This window comes from Canis lupus, chromosome 2, assembly GCF_048164855.1.
Source record: "Canis lupus baileyi chromosome 2, mCanLup2.hap1, whole genome shotgun sequence".
Classification (NCBI taxonomy): domain Eukaryota; kingdom Metazoa; phylum Chordata; class Mammalia; order Carnivora; family Canidae; genus Canis; species Canis lupus.
In genome coordinates this window covers 36,015,122-36,030,887 of record NC_132839.1, presented here as the reverse complement: position 1 = coordinate 36,030,887, position 15,766 = coordinate 36,015,122, and the positions used below count along the sequence as shown (strand labels likewise).

The window sequence follows — 15,766 nt, the reverse complement described above, 5'->3', positions numbered from 1 at the left end:
CAGTACACAAGAGTTCCCAATTAGGTAAGACCATCCAAGCTTTGGTATCCAGAGTTTTTACTGAGGCTTCATTCCATAGTCATGATGTATCAATTGATTGTCCACATGGTTAATCTCAGACTTCAGATACACTGATACCATGTGACCCAAAGTCCTCACCCTAAGTCATATTGTTGGTCTTTCTGGCATGGCCAGCACCCACACTAAGGCTACCCGGATGTAGTCAGCTCCTCCCTTAACTCACATTGTTAGACTATCCAGTATGATCCAAGACTCTCCAGCAAACAAAAACAATCATATTAGGCATATTATTCCAAGAATCTATAGATGACCTACTAGAAGCTGAAGTGCAAAGCCCAGACTTTTCTTTGGACAAGATAAAATTCTTCACTACATAGGGGCACTAGGTGTGTTTATTGTTACTGCAGTGCTAATGCTCTTAGGCTTTCTCAGAGAACAGAGCTAGGGACAAATGTATGTACACACACACAGAGTTGTATCTTTACTAACTTCTCTATCTATCTGTGTACCTAACTATCTACCTATCTACCTGATCTATCATCTTTCTGATGATATTGAAAGACATGAGTTTACACTAATACATTCAATATCAATATAACAGCACAAGGTTCATGAAATTTTCTCTCTTTTCCATATTAGTAAGTCTTCTCCCCAATAGTAAGAAAACTTCTCCCTTTTTCCTTGATATATTTACTTATGTGAGCAACCCCCTGTATTAATTAATCTCCCATCTCTGCCACCAGGCTCTCCCTTCTAGGCAGAGTTGCCTTCCTGACTCTGCTTGCTCTCTGACACCCCATGCTGAGCCATTCATCCAGGAGGAAACCTCACCATGCTTGCATTCCAAAACCCTGTGATAGACCATTCTGTGTAGATGTCATTCTCATCCTACTCAGGCTCTCAGACTCCATAGGAAGGGAAAGGAAGGAAGACAGGAAGAACTCCCACTGACTCATTAGTATACTTTTTTCTGACTTAAACAATAATACTTGCTCATTGAATGGCATTTAGAATATACAGAGAAGTTTAGAGAAAAAATTGAAAGTCATCCACAATTCTACTGTTCAGAGATTTCCATTAACATTTTTGATTTTCATTTTATCTCCTCCCTAAGAACATTTAAAAATAGTTGATAACATAATTTAAAAAAAAAACGGAAAAATTCAAACTTGCTCAAGATAGTAGTTGATATAATGAGAGCAAGTGCTGAAACAGAACAATACTAATAACTTTAATTTGTTATGAAACATGATGAGAAATCACATCTGAACTGTAGAGAAAGGATAAGACTTGAGAAGCATATTTTCTTGTACTGAATAAAGCTAAAATATGGAAGCAATAAATGGAGAAAAGTGATTCAGGACCAAGGCTAACCATAATGTTGCTCTGAAAGAAAAACATTTCTCTAGTCTCAATACTCTGCTCCACTCTAGCACTTCTGACACCAATTTGGGGGTGGGGGGTATTCCCTCATGCTGAGAAATTCTGTGATAACTGTTGGGTATCTTATAATTTAACTGAATTAACTGATACCTGGAGATAGTATCAAAGCCCACAGATTGAGGCTCATTCACACAGGAGCCTCAAGGCTCTCACCCACCTTGAGACCCAATGGCAAGTCTGGGTTATCACCTGTGCTTCTGACCAACTAACTATAAATTGGAGGTTCCCCATCCTTGTGTTCAATTAATTTGCCACCACAGCTTGCAGGATTTAGGAAATCAGTTTACTCACTTGATTACCAGTTTATTACAAAGGATATTAAAGAATACAGATAAACAGGCAGATGAAGAGATACATAGGGTTTTGAGTACAGAGGTGTCTACCCCTGTGGAATTTAGGTTTCCCACCCTCCCAGAATGTGAATTTGTTCTTGTTTACCAACTTGGAAATTTCCAAATTCTTTTGGATTTTTATGGAGCTTCATTAGGTAGGAAAGTTTGATTAAATCATTGGTGGTTGGTGATTGATTCAGCTTCCAGCCCCTCTACCCTCCCTGGAGGTTAAAGGGTGTGGGACTGAAACTTCCATCCCTCTAATTACATGGTTTGTTCTCATGGCAACCAACCCTATCCTGTAGTTATCTAGATGCTTTCCAAAAATCATCTCCTTAACTCAGATATGGTTGAAAGGGATTTGGTATGAATAACAAAAGACACCCAGTTCACCATGATCACTGCAACTGTTTTAGAAAGTGGGAGCAAAACTAAATATTATAACAAAATATGCTTTATGGATCTTATATAGGGAATTACAAGGGTTTTTAGGAGCTATGCACCGGAAGCCATGGAAACCAAGGAAACCTAACATACACCAGTCAGAATCCTCCAACTCAGATTTAACTAGTTTACATTATCTTAGACAATAGGATCTGCTAGCCTTGTAAGGAAATCTCTGACCTGGCTAATCACACCTCGTGTCCACCTTGTCTCTCCGAATGCTCTATAAAATCTAATCTTGCCCAAAATTCCTTGGGAGAGGTGTTCCATTTCTTATGAGGCACTGTACTCCCTCAGGCCATGGATTGTTTTCCCTTAAAAAAAGGACACAAAATTCATTACTAAATTGCAATATTTTTGTCACTTGACATCAGGAATTGCACTTGCAGATTCCCTTTTGCTGAACGGTTCTGGGTTAGGGTTTTCTAGCATAAGGAAAGGTGAGATCTGGAAGGCATAGGAAAGAGAGAGGAAGAAAGGAAGAATAAGAATTTCTTGTTTGGTCATGACAGCTCACTATGGTGTGGTGACTTCTCTGGGAGGTCTAGCTTCTCAGCTCACCCAGAAGCTGATGCCAAAGTTGTTGGTGATGGTTTTGCCCATTTCCTGGTGGCAGCTTCTCAGGCCTTCAACTTGCCAACATTTACACAAGACCAAATTCCTGTGTTAAATCTTTTCATTCCTTTGGTCTTTTGCAGTGGCTCTGTTTTATAAACCAAAAGTAGATTGATACATTAGATAATGTAATTTTTCCAAGTAGAGGTTGTTAAAATAACTTTCTATGACCATTATGGAACTGCCCTACCCAGGTGCATGTCAGTGAGTCAAAATTTAGCTTTCATGTCTGTGTAAATGCTTCACTTAATCAGAAATGCAGAGTACTGGTAGCCAGTCCCCATTTGCCAAGCCAACTCTGGGCTCTATATTTTATTGCTCCTCTCACCCCAAAGAAGTTTGACTATGTGGCCCCAGGAGCAACCAAATATTTTCTATTTTTCTCTTTGTTCCTTACTCTTTTTTTTTTTAAAGATTTTATTTATTCATTCATAGACACACAGAGAGAGAGACAGAGACACAGGCAGAGGCAGAAGCAGGCTCCACGCAGGGAGCACGATGTGGGACTCGATCCCGGGTCCCCAGGATCACACCCCAGGCTGCAGGCGGCGCCAAACCACTGCGCCACCGGGGCAGCCCCTGTTCCTTACTCTTTATCATAGAAGAACTTCTTGCCCTCTGCCCCATTTGGCAGTTCTGTGGACCACTGAGAACAGAGACTGCCTGCTTCATGGAGTTTTCAATAGAGTTTGTATCACCTAAATTATCTTTTAAAATCATATTTAACAAAGTTTATGAATGTTTAAGCCATATGACATGACAATAAGCTTTGGCAGAATGTGGAAGTGTCTTTTTATCCTCTTTGCCTAGAATTCAGTGAGCCCTGTCCAGCTGGATGCTCCTTGTCTCCTTATTTGTCTTTAATTATTTCTATGATTTTTGCTTCTTTTCCACTTTCTGTAGTTTCTGCCTCGTGAAAAACTTGTTAATTCTTTGCTCCAAAGACTCTTTTCTGTCCTCTGTAACAAACAGCACTGCCTTTAGTGTTTTCCTGTCTACACATTGCATGTTTCTGAAACAGCCTTCAATTTGCCTTTTTTATGATAGATTCAGTTTTCTGAGGCATTGATTCTGCTGTTTTTTTCTTTTCTTTTTTCTTTTCTCATTCTAAGAAGCATTCCATTCTGCATTTGGCATTGTTTCCTTTTCAACACCTTCTTTTTTCATATGCTTTTCATCAGCCTCTCTTCTCTTCCTGCATTACTGTTGTTTCATAAACATCATACATTTTACAAATAGGTTAAAGCAGCAAGTGGTTGTCTAGATGAGTTTGTCATTTCTAAAAATAATTTTCAAGGGTCTGCTGCTTTTGAAGCCTCCATGATATTATTATTCCCATTTCATAGTGTTTTGCTACAGGCCACATATTGATAATTTTGTCTTCAAGCATTCTCAATAATGTCAACTAATAGGCACAGTGTGCTTTTGCCCTATTAGTTCTCCAGCTGGACCACAGCCTAGCATGTGGAACTCCTGGCTCAGTTTCTAAGGGTGACAGGGTTTTTTGGGTGCAGCTTCATTGGCCTGCACTAGTACCTTTTCCTTTTTAGTGGCTCAGCTGAACTGGAGACAGTTGAACTGCCAGATGTCTGAATAGCTGGTTAAGACAAATGGTAAGGAAAGTAATGGTCAAGACTTTAATCATTTACCATGACTGCACAAGCAGGAGGCTAAGCCAAAGAAAGGGCTGGCTTCCTCATCTTTCATTTTCCTTCATGGATCAGCATTCTGGCTAAGGGTCAGATGGGTCAGCACAGACATGGTATGGCAGGTGCTGATCATCTCACTGCTGGGGGAATCCTTAAAAAAACAACTATTGCTATTTTAAGGACCCAGAAGGGATTATGGGGGAGGGAAAGAAGCAAGGGCGAGGAAAATTTCTAATTGGAGAAAAGTATTTCAAGTCTCTCCTCTGCCCCCTCTCCCACAAAAGAATCTAGCAGAGGCACTGTGCCATGTTCTGACACACAATTCCTATATCCTTATAATTTCCTATATACGAACAATAGGGGCACTTTTTCACTCATAATCTACATTTAATCAATCATACTGTTCCATCGAGCTGATCTTCTAGAAAGCTCCCAGAGATTCCCTCCACCCTCTTCTCAGTACCATGGACTTAGTTCTGAGCACAAAACATCCCACGTAAAAGATCATCAGCCTCCCATTGGCTTTCTTAAACATTCAGTAGGGCAACTTTTGGAATGGTATGGTGTCAGGTGGCAGCTGCCAAGACATCTTTTTTTCTATTAATTTTCTAATTTTTCTATTACTTTATCTATGAAGATGCCTGAAATGGATACATCATGGTCAGAAACAATGACTTTTTACAAAGTCAGTATGCACTTTTATCTCCTTCAACCAAAGAAACCAAGCATAGTGGCCCTGAAAGATACCTGTGAATGAGGATGCCTGGCTAGGAATGCAGATGTACATAAGTGTATGGGTTGCTAGAGGGCAGGGCAGGGGAGTGCATGAGTCCTTGAGAGACTGCCATTTCTTGGCTATCACCAAGCCTGGTGTGGGCAGGGCAGCTACCCCCAAGGCCTGCCTGGCAGAGCCTTGTAATTGCCTGTGGTTAGGCCCAAAAAAATCACCTATATGTTTTTGGCTTCGATTTTTTTTCGAGACCCAACTGAGAAGCATAGACTTCCCACCATGAATCCAAATAGGTTAGATTCTGTTGGGCTGTGACAAGAATTGGTTGAATAGTCTGAGGCAAGGCCAAGATCAATGCTATTCCAGGCCAATTGACCAGGCCTGCCTGGAGGATTGAATGTAGGCATGAGTCCCAACAGTTGCCAAGTCAAGGAAAGATGCCTCATGGCCTTTTAGTATATACTTTAGAAAGTCAGCCTTTAGAATGGCTTCTTCCTTAAGTTTTTGTAGGAATCTCTTTAACCAGGTCCAAGACATCAGTTCAGGCATGACACAGCAGTGACTAGTAGGTTGAAGCTGACATGAAGACCTAAACACGTTCTAGGACTGGGGCAGTGTCTTGGCAGGCAGGGCATGTACACAAAAAATATAGTTGTGGAGGGCACAGCACCTGTGTCAGTCACAGGAGCATCCTTGAGGATTTGGCCACAAGTTACCTGGGGAGGAAGAAGGAAGGAGAGCTGGGCAGTGCAGTGGACCAAGTAGACAGCTATTTCCTGGCTGTAGGCACAGGTTTGAGCTGAGCCAGCTTCCTGCAAGAGATGGCTTAGTGTCCAGGAGTCTGTGCCTGTAGCTTGAATCCAGTTATCCTGGCAGGACTATTGTCACAGCCCTCTGAAAGAGGTTCACACTGTGTCACTTCCCTTACTAGCCTTAGCAAGATTATCTCTTGAGGAGGTCTATGTCTCTAAGGATTTTTAGGGCCACTGATCTAGCAAATCCAGAGGGCTCTAAATTCCAACAGCTTGCTGTACCAAGGGTGTTTACCAGCACCAGGGACCTTCTTAGAGTCATTAGGCTCACAAAAACTCCCTCCACCCACCATCATCTTTTGGTCCCATTAACAATTACTGTAGTGGTGGCTTGAGAACTGTTTCCTCAGCTTTCTTTGATTCCCTCTTTTGCATCTCTGATCTGATGCACTGGTGAAGGTCAGCCAAGCAGTCAGGAGCTAAAAGATCAGTGGTCCCTCTTGGAACTGAAAATCTTGCACTAACAATTTACTAGTAGCCTATAAGGATTCCCTATAGAATCTGCTAGCATTTCCCAAAGCCCATTGGCAACATGCTCTGTGAGACCCTCAGATTCTTGCAAATGATCCACTAGCATTTCTCTATAATGACCTGCAGATTCTTCAGGCTTTTTGCAATTCCAGAATGGTATTGTGCTTAATTGACTTCCCTGTTCACTGCAGCAATCTGTCAAGAGCTCAGCAGATCTGGCTTGCTTTCTGGATCTGCAGTCTAGAAATGGAAAGAGAGAAATGAAGAGGGAGGTGGTAGGAAACAGTTCTATGTCTAACTTAAAAAGCTCCTCCCATAATACTGAACATTGTAAATTTTTTTCCTCCCAATACATCACAGGCAGGCAAGATGCTACTATTGGTGATGGCAGTAGGGCAGTAGGAATATGCAGGATAATATTACCCCAAAATACCACTAGTCACTTTGATCATGCCTCCTGCAGTGGACAAAGCCTCCCTCTCAGTAAGCAGTCCTCCTCTGGGGAATTAATTTCACTGAGTGATGCCTCCCCTGTTGTCCAGTCCTGTATCTTTAACTTATGTGGAAGCAGTGACTGAGGGGAGTGGGATGAGTGAGGAAGTGAAGGTGGAGCAACAGGGGCCCAACTGTCTTGTGATTGGCATCCCATTACCTTCAGGAGGTAAGCCAACTCCATCTCCAGTGGTCCAACCATGGACCTTTATTTAAAAAAAGATTTATTTACTCATAAATCTTACTTATTTACTTATACGTATTTGAGAGAGAGAGAGAGAAAGAGAGAGAGTACATGGTCTGGGGGGAGGGGTGAAGGGAGAGAGAAAAAGAGAATCTCAAGCAGACTCCCTGTTGATCACAGATTCCCAAGGCTGGGTGGGGCTCGAATCTCACAAACTTGAGATCATGACCTGAACTGAAACCAAGAGTTGGATGCTCAATTGACTAAGCTACCCAGATGCTCCAACTGGGGACCTTCTGATCATGCTTGTATGTTGCTTGGTCTCTTTGGTTGTAGGAGGTAAAAGTGAAGCTAAGATTGTAAAAAGTCATAGTTTCTGGCCATGATATGCCATTTTAAGGAGTCTTCAGTGTACATATCAGGCAGCCATGTGACACCACTCCAATACCAAAATCTCTCTACTGAATGTTTAAGAAAACAAATCGGAGGCTCATGATCTTTTAGGTGGGATGTTTTGGGCTCAGTACTAAATTATGGCAGAGAGGAGGGAGAGGAGGAGATTTCCGAGATTTCTGAGGAGCTCTTTAGATCAACTAAAGAAAACATCATTATAGACTAGACGCTGATTATGAATGAAAAGAAGTAACAAAAGCCCTCAGGTTTTCCTGTATGGGTGAATGGAGAATCAATGGGCACATTACCAATATTTTTACTTTTTCCCCCTCTAACAACCACTCCTTACAAGAACATCCTAGAGAGTAATAATTAGGTCATCTTTCTGGGCTGTCTACAAAAGCTGGCTATGCTGACCATTCTATGCTTAGAATAGTCATTGCATGCTTCTTAGATGAGCTTTTGTTCTTACACTACAATAGGTATTGATGTAGATACTTAGCTCAACCACCTTGATAACTGTCTCTGGGACATATTAACAAGCTCAAAGCCTGTTCACCAGGATTCTTACCACCTGCCTGATCCTGTCTAAAAGAGAATGTGTGCTCTCAGGACTATGTTCCTCTATAGTCAAAGTTCAAGGCATGACTTGAACCCTCAGTAAACATTTATACTTTCGCATCCTCTCTCTCTCTCTCTCTCAAAAAAAAAAAAAAAAAAGAAAGAAAGATAAAAAAAGAAAGAGAGAACACTCAGGAAAGTGGGGGAGAGGGAGATGGGGAGGGAGGAGCATAGAGAGAGAGAAGGAGAGAGAGAATCTTAGACTGGTTCCTTGCCCAGTAGCAGAGCCCAACTTGGAGCTTGATCTCACAACCCAGAGATCATGACCTGAGCCAAAATCAAGAATCAGCTGCTTAACTGAATAAGTCACCCAGTGCCCTTGCATCCTCCCATTATTAGCCTATTTTCTGTATTCTTATTTATATCCTAAGGTAGTTATAATATTAACTTTTTGTTAAAAAAATTTCACTGGGTAAATTTTAAGGATCTTATTGGCTTTATTCTGTGACTTCTGAATGGGACAGCATCCAATCTAACAGATAGAAAGGGGCTCTGAAGAGCTATATAAAATGGAAGACTTTTATAGGCAGGAGTCGGGACGAGGGAATTATACAAGGCAAAAAATCAGACTGGTTACTGTAAGGGCACTTTCCTATGGAAGGGGTCAATTAGGCAGATTACCTAACTAGTGCTGATCAGATGGTTTCCTGATTGGTTTTAAGATTCCATTTCTGAGAGAGCTGAAGTTGTAATTAAGTCTTGGTTTAGTGATGTGGGGTTTAGTCTAACTCTATTTGGGGTCTCTTGTTTTGTTTTAAATTTTTTTTAAAATAATTAATAGGATTTATTAATATACTGACACAAATTATTTATATTTTTATTAACAAACAAACCAAAATAAAATAAATCTCACACTATAAGAGAAAGTGTGATAGACAAACTGAAAATGAACTATCTGGTGAGAAAATAGGGTTTTTGCAATTTCTACAAATATTAGGAAAATGACTACAGCCAATACCATCACACTTTAGGTTATATGCCACAGGTTTCAGTTGTTTTGCTTCTCTCTCAGGAAGCATTAAGAATGCATGCCTTTTAATAAAGCAGGCTTCAGTAAAAGATCAATTGCTTTTTTGTTTTGTTTTGTTTATAAGCATTTTGCTTTATCAACAAAAATGAAACATCCTTTACTGAGGCTACAAATAAAACTATTGTATATATATATCTGTAAGAGGCACTCAGAGACAAAGTAGGAAAAGGAAACTGGGACTTAGAGAGAGGACAAGGAGGGTGGCCAACACTGAGAAACTGTGAGTTAGCCTTGGAACATATTTGAAAACAAAGTAAACATCTTTATGGATGTCATAGCTGTCTCCTCTCCATCGCTGCCATCGTTCCCCTGTCTGGGCAAGCATATGCTTCTCTGTATTGCACAGGGGCATTCTTACATATATTTCCAGTTCACCTGGCTCAGTCAACTGAAGACACTGACAGCAGGGATGTTTCTTTTTCTTCTCTCTCTCTTTTTTTTTTTTTTAAGATTATTTATTTATTTATTCATGAGACACACACAGAGAGAGAGAAAGAGAGAGAGAAGCAGGCTCCATGCAGGGAGCCTGACACAGGACTTGATCCCAGGTCTCCAGGATCATGCCCTGGGGCGAAGGCAGGTACTAAACCACTGAGCCACCCGGGGATCCCCCTCTTCTCTTTTTTAAAGGCAGTGACTGACTTCTGGCTGCAGTGTTTTTGTCACTTCCAACAGAGGTCATGAGCATCAGTAGTTCAAGCAGCTGAGGCAGTGTGTGTAAGTAACTGGCACGCTCCTGCAGTAGCCACCACGAGCAGTCTGGATGGTTCCAGCTGTATTATTCTCAGACTTTAACAATGTCAGCAGTGAGATGCTCCTAAGTTTTGTTAGAGCCGCCTCCCTCCTCTTTCTTCTTCTATCCCTTCATCTATAAGAGGTATCTGAAGTGTTTTCTGATTGTCTAGCTAGACATCCATTTATACTGTTTTTGTAACCAGTAGTGCTTTCTTGAAATAAACACTCAAAGATGAAAATTTGAGACTGATTGTCTTTCCTTGGACATGGAAAAAGTAATGACTTCACTATTAATGGAAAATAAGATACTGGTAGTTCATATACATAGTGACAAGATACTTACTTAAGCTATAACCTGGCATAACCTGAAATAAAATCTATTGAAGGTAAGGTGTTGGGAGATCAAGAGACTGCTACAGTCAACTACTGTGATGGTGGGCTGGTTATTTCTGACTGTACTGGAGAATTATCCAAAGAAAATGAATCACTCAGGGTTTTATTTATTTTTAAGATTTTTTTAAAAATTATTTATGATAGATATATATAGAGAGAGTCATTCAGGGTTTTAAACTCTCAACTCAATATATGGTCAGAGAACTGGAGATCCTGTATGATGGCCCTTGGATAATTCCATATCCTTTATAGAAATAAGTCATAATAAGTACAGCTGAAAATCAACCCAATTTGATTCCACAAATAGAATTACAATGTAAGTTTGACTCATAGCTTCTTCATATTACTTAAGTGAAAGCCACTGTAATGGTTAAGAAAGAATGGAACCCTAAAACAAGGAATGGGATGATTTAAGTTGGTTCAGATGAATCTGAGAATTATGAAGCCCCCAATTTCCTTGAGCTTTTTCTTGTCATGGAAGCAGCTTCTCTCCCTCTGTCTAAGGAAGCTAGTCTTACTTGCTTGAGGACTTAATCAGTGCTTTTCAGATGTTAGTGTGCATGAGAATCACCTGAGTATCTGGTTAAAATGCACATTTTGACTCAGTAGGCCAAGGGAGGTGCTTGAGTTTCTGTATTTCTAGAAAGTGCCTAGATGATGCTGTTGCTGCTGGTTCACAGACCACACTTTGCACACCAAGGAACTCAATATGGATTTTAACCATGGTGGTTACCTTGCATGGGGATGCCCATTCCAAACCATCACTCTCCAAAGTTTTCAGACACAAAACTGGAACTCAGTCCCAAGCCTGCCAGGAGGTCAGGTATACATATAGTCTGACCCAGCATAATATTGTTTAGACATTGAATTAATTATAAGATTATGCCAATTTATATTTGAAAACATTTGAGGAATAGATATAAAAATGGATACTAAGATTATTACATCAAGTAGGCAGAAGATAATGGATTGGGCTAAAGTTGTTGATATGTATTCCAGGAGTTAGTCTAAGTATTTGGGAGTGGCTGTAAGTCCAAGTTTGCTGGATATTTTCGCCATTTTATTGTCCAGATCAAGGGCAAGATATCCACAACTGATGTACCTGGAGTTTGCCCACATGAATTGATTGATCTTAGTGAATGGCATAGGATTGGTTCAAACAATAGAACTTTCAAAGGAGATAGCATTGTGTGCTTTGACAGCTGCTCATCTAGACTTACAGTATAATTTTTTTTTTAAGATTTTATTTATTTATTCATGACAGGCAGAGAGAGAGAGAGAGCCAGAGACACAGGCAGAGGGAGAAGCAGGCTCCACGCAGGGAGCCCAACATGGGACTCGATCCCAGTAGACTTCAGTATAATTAAAAAACATGCAGGCCTATTCACAGAAAAATACTTTATTCCTATCTGGGAAATGGTTTAGAAGCTGAGAAAGTTTCAAGGCCCTCCTCCTTCTCAAAATTTGAGTTTGTTGAGTACTGACCTCAACCTAACCACACTATCCAGAAGCTGATTTCATGCTTGTCAGTTTTCCCACATGTTCTGTGAAAATTAGCTATTTGAATGGATTTGATTTTCTTTTTACTCCCTACCCTTGTTAAACCTCTGTTAAAGCTATACTTCTACTTGGAGACCTCTCATTTCTTTACATCCCAGCCATAGAGACTCTTGCTTCAGGAAGCACTTTGTGGGGCGCCTGGGTGGCTCAGCCATTGAGCATCTGCCTTTTGCCCAGGGTGTGATCCTTGACCTCCAAAATTGGGAGTCCCATATTGGGCTCCCTGCATGGAGCCTGCTTCTCCTTCTGCCTGTGTCTCTGACTCTCTCTCTCTCTCTCTCTCATGATAAATAAATAAGATCTTAAAAAAAAAAAAAAAAGCATTTTGCTTTCCCCAAAAAGCCCTAAAATATCAGCTCCTTTTGGGTTTAGCTTCTAAGACCCCATTTCCTCTCTTTGTTTTGTTCTCCATCTCTTTATTCTTGGGCCAGAAATACTTAGTGGGGGCATAAAAGCAGTAAATTGGCCAAAACATAAGAAATTGTAAGAAATATAAAAGAAATGGCAGGGATCCCTGGGTGGCTCAGCGGTTTGGCGCCTGCCTTTGGCCCAGGGCGCGATCCTGGAGACCCAGGATCGAGTCCCACGTTGGGCGCCCGGTGCATGGAGCCTGCTTCTCCCTCTGCCTGTGTCTCTGCCTCTCTCTCTCTCTCTATGTCTATCATGAATAAATAAATAAATCTTAAAAAAAAAAAAAAAAGAAAGAAATGGCAATTACATGAGGTGATGGAGGTATGAACTCACCCTACTGTGGCAAATATATGTGTGTATATACATATACATATAAAATCATATTGTACACCTTTAAACTTACACAATGTTATATGTAAACTATCTGAGTAACAGTAGCAAAAATGAATCCGTTCGTTTAATACAGTTTGACAATTAAATGTTAATTATGATGATTTATTATGACATTTTAAATGAGTTGTGTGATGGGCAGAAGTAACAATACTAATTACACAAGCAAGTTTTCCAAGCTGGAGAAACACACCAACAAGATTCGGGTCCTTATGCCTCAACATTTCCCCTTCAGAATTTCAGCTGTCAACAACTGTATTCAACGCTTTCTTGCTAAGAAGGATACAAATGCGCTGGGTAGCAATTTTTTTTTATAAAAACTCCAGCATTCCCACACCGGGAGTCGAACCCGGGCCGCCTGGGTGAAAACCAGGAATCCTAACCGCTAGACCATATGGGAGGCGACAGAAGCGGCCTCCAGTGCAAGTGGATTGAAAAGCCTCCTGCAGACTTCCGCCTTCCGCGCGCGGCCCCGCCCCCTGCGCGCCCGCCTTCTGCGCCTGCGTGGCTTTCGGCGTTGCTGGTTGTGGACGGTCCGGGCGTCCCTCCGGGCTGGGGGAGGGCGGAGGGCGGCTCTGCGCCGGTGCTGCGCCCGCCGACCCCGGGCGGCCCTCCCCCGCCCCTCGCCCTCGCCCTCGCCCTCGCCGGCCAGGTGCATTCCCCAGAAAGTGCTGCGAACGAGCTCCGGGAACGAGCTCCGGCCGTGGGATTTGGAAAAGAGTGCTTGGAGTGGCTCGAGAAGCACGTTATGACATTGGCTTCCCAGGTCCCAGTTCCCCAGTTTGACCTTGTGGCCCAAAACCTTTCCTTAGCCCGGGTCTTTGCCGTCATGAGGATTTAAGCCCTTGGAATCGTGCGTTCACAAGTCTGCGTACCCTGAATAACCTGTGGAGAACGTTGGGAGACTACTGTGTTTACACTCTTGTTTAGGAAGGCCAAAATCAGAACAAAACACCCAGACCATAAAGGAAAAATCCACACATTGCACCAGGTGAACAACTCATACTTTGGGGGGAAAAAGTGAAAAAACAAAACAAAAAACCCCCAACAGATTGAGAGATGAACATACAAAGGGTTGCTTTCATATAAACTACACATGATTTAAAATTAGGCAAACACTGCCATGTAAAAGAATTTATTGTGAATAGGCCATGAGCTGGAGAGGAACCCCTCGGACAAAACCATCTGAAAAACATCTCGACCTCCCTGGCTCCAGCTAGCATTTGGACAAAACATAAGTGTCAAAATGTCAAGTGTTGGCAAAGATATGGAAGAAAGGAAGTGCTTAGAAACTCATCAAACTTATCAAACTTGATCAAGGAGGCACAGTGTCAGGATTTCCTAAATGGTTGGTGTTTATGACCAACCATTTTTATTTTTTAATTTTTATAAAACCAGCATTGTTCTTGAACTGCTTCTCAGGCAGCGAACACCAAAACACAGTGCTGTGCAAGTAACACACTTAGGGGCACAATGACATTACCACAAAGGAGGGCCAGGATCACTCTACTCAAAAATCAAGGAAGGGTGGAGGGATTAAAGTATTCTGAATCTCAAAGAATTTCAATTGTCTGTTGAAAAATAAAAATTCTTAAGAATTAAAAACATTTTTTTTGGCATGAAAGGAACCATAAATAATGTCAACATTCTAGCTACAGATTGGGAGAAAATGTCTGAAACACGTTGGACAGGAAAAGGTGACTATTATTACTATACAATGAGTTTAACATCTGGGGGAATCCACAGGAGCAAGGGTCAAAGATATGAATAGTGGACAGAGAGGCAAGGAGTTCTGATTAGTTAACAAATTCCAGGGGGAAAAAAAAACAAAAAACAATAGCCAGTGTCATTGAGGAATTGGTTCAATGAGGACAGAAATGGGCTGTGGGGATAGGGAGGACAACTTGGCAATTATCTACTGAAATGTGAAAGGTGTGTATTTAATCCAGTACTTTTAATTCTGTGTTGCCTATAGCCAGTCACCCTATGATAGTAGGGTGTTAGGGAAGATTCTATGGGAAGCAGAGGTCTCAGGAGAGTCTTGGGGCCTCTTCGTACTCCCTGCAGATCCCTGGCATGGGAGATCAAGAAGCACAGCACAGGCTTCAGGATGATTCGTTACCATTCTGAAAAATGAAGAGTGGCTGGCTGGCTGGGTCTCCCTGCCCTGCTGGGCACAGCATCTTGCCCAGCCCCTTTCCCCTGAGGCAGGAGGGAGCAGAGCCACAAGATGGAATGAGAGAAACTCTGGGGTGGAAACAGCTTGCCAACTAACAGGTACATTTTATTGTTACATTTAGAAATTAAGTTTTGTTGCAGAAAGTCCAATTCCCAGCCCAAGCCTTGGTAGCGGCCGGGCGGCTGGCGGGCGTCGGGGCCGGCAGAAAGGGGGGACCAACCGGACCCCGCCCGGGCTTGCTTCAGACGCGGAGCCGAGGGATGCGCCTCCCTCGGTCCAATCCCAAGGAGCCAACGCGGCCAGGCCCTCAATGCCGAACCACGGGCCCCTGGAAATCCGCCTGCCCGGGGCTCGGAGGGTCCTGGGCGCCTCCACGCGGGGGAACCCCTGAGCCGCTGAGTCCAGCCTCCAGCTACTGAGAGCGGAGCGGCGGACGGCGCCCGGCCTCGGAGCCCCCCGCCCCGACCCGGCCGAGTCCGCCCGGCTGCAGCGAGGAGGGGAGTGCAGCATCCCTTATCCTGTGGGACGCGGGGGCGGGGGCGGGGGCGGGGTGGGGGGGACTTACTCTTCCGCCTTCCCACTCGGGGGCCGGTTTCCCCTTTCGGGTGGTGGTGGTGGGAACTGACGGCACCCCGCTACTCCCCGGGCCACCGCACTCCTCCCTCGCGGCCTGGATGGGTTCCCCTTCTCACGTTCCTTCCTGCCCAGCTCCGCTCTTCGCTCTTCGGCTGGGATATGCTACGCAAGCTCGAGGCCACATGCGTCTTTCTCCCTCTCCTCCCCGGTGCAAGGCTATATTTGGAGCCACCTGTGTGTGGTCTGCCTGGGGACGGAGACTTTAAGGAATATTGCCAAGCAGAT

At 42.8% G+C, this 15,766-nt stretch overlaps 2 long non-coding RNA genes and 1 other non-coding gene across 3 annotated transcripts in view; 1 reads left to right on the top strand and 2 right to left on the bottom strand.

Annotated features, from left to right (window-relative positions):
• Positions 1–15,766, bottom strand: part of LOC140610072 (uncharacterized) — a 133,782-nt gene that overhangs the window by 1,681 nt on the left and 116,335 nt on the right. The window contains exons 7-8 of the long non-coding RNA XR_012011862.1: positions 6,638–6,757; positions 2,421–2,943 (exon numbers count right to left, since the gene is read on the bottom strand). This is a non-coding gene — a long non-coding RNA (uncharacterized lncRNA). The remainder of the gene's footprint in view (positions 1–2,420; positions 2,944–6,637; positions 6,758–15,766) is intronic.
• TRNAE-UUC (transfer RNA glutamic acid (anticodon UUC)) lies at positions 13,055–13,126 on the bottom strand. The gene has a single exon. It is a non-coding gene; the product is annotated as a tRNA-Glu (tRNA).
• LOC140610081 (uncharacterized) overlaps positions 14,720–15,766 on the top strand; it is a 77,466-nt gene continuing 76,419 nt past the window's right edge. The window contains exon 1 of the long non-coding RNA XR_012011868.1: positions 14,720–15,003. This is a non-coding gene — a long non-coding RNA (uncharacterized lncRNA). The remainder of the gene's footprint in view (positions 15,004–15,766) is intronic.